The following is a 1,170-nucleotide window of genomic DNA, read 5'->3' as shown; positions in this document are numbered from 1 at the left end:
GATTGACACAACTGACAAGTTGAAACAACAAGGTAAGTGTCAGTAATCAACATATGTTAGTGGTTCTAGCATATATCATTCAAATATTTTGCGCAAATTCTTGTATGTTTTTCAGATGAACAAGTTTGTTATGATGGCGCTTCTACTTGGCCTCCTACTTCTAGTTGATCAGAGCGAGGGTTACTGGAAAAAAGTCAAGGTTCTCAAATCCATTGGTTTTTTTTGCCAATGCAAGCACGGTGGTAATTATTGCAAATGCAAGTATTCAATTCCTTATTGCCATCCGCATGGAGTTTATGATCAAGAAGGTAGGTTTGAATGAAGTTCTTCAAGAACCTAATTGTGTAATTTTATGAGCGTAGTTTTCATAATATATGCTTTATTTCAATTAAAAAAATCATGCTAAACAATTTGACTTTCTTTCTAGCTCAAAACTCCGAAATACAAGAGCTCGATACAAACCAAGACGAGCAAGAATAAATTAAGGTTAGTTTTATTTAAAAAAATACTTTTCGCTTTGCAATGTTTTTTAGAAACTAATTTCGTCTTACCAGTATTACAAAACTTATTGATACTAAACGAACTTTTTTTGGGTGGGGGGGGGGTCTATTTATAATTCATTAAACTTTTATATCTTTTCAGATGAATCACCGAGAAGTAACAACGAAGTATCTTCATGGATCCGTTGTTTATTCGTGTGATCATCAATAAAACAACCAGAAACATAAACTTGTGATAATGTTTATATTTATGCTTACGCGTTGGGGTAGAGAGGGTAGATTGTGGTTTGTTGGGACATTTATCTAAGAAATAAACCAACCACCATTATGTTTTTCCCTGGACGAAGGTCAAAATAATTCCATAAAAACATCAGAAAGTGTTGATGAAAAACAATGCAACTATTCAGAATTGATTTTGAATAAAAACAAATCCGCAATGTTTCTAGAAAATTATCTTCTGGTATTATTGCTAAAATTAAAAAAAATAACCTAAAATAAAATAGTTAACTTGAATACAACTAAATCCCCAATGTTTCTACGTAATTATCTATGGTTAATATTGTTTAATTTTAAAAGAAAATTCAATAGAAAACTAAATAGGAGTCGACAGCTACAAAGAGCAAAAACGATGACGTCACTACATTTTAGGTTTTTTTTTGGATGTTCTCTG

General features: G+C 31.5%; 1 long non-coding RNA gene across 1 annotated transcript; it reads left to right on the top strand.

The window, feature by feature from the left end:
• On the top strand, positions 1-486 carry LOC146146542 (uncharacterized). The gene is made up of 3 exons (XR_014494769.1): positions 1-32; positions 116-308; positions 428-486. It is a non-coding gene; the product is annotated as an uncharacterized LOC146146542 (long non-coding RNA).
• Positions 487-1,170: the final 684 nt, after the last annotated feature.

The sequence above is a fragment of the Ascidiella aspersa genome, chromosome 4 (genome assembly GCF_963924565.1).
Source record: "Ascidiella aspersa chromosome 4, kaAscAspe10.2, whole genome shotgun sequence".
NCBI classification, from domain to species: domain Eukaryota; kingdom Metazoa; phylum Chordata; class Ascidiacea; order Phlebobranchia; family Ascidiidae; genus Ascidiella; species Ascidiella aspersa.
Note: the sequence above shows the minus strand (reverse complement) of the source record. Positions and strands in the feature narration are given on the sequence as shown.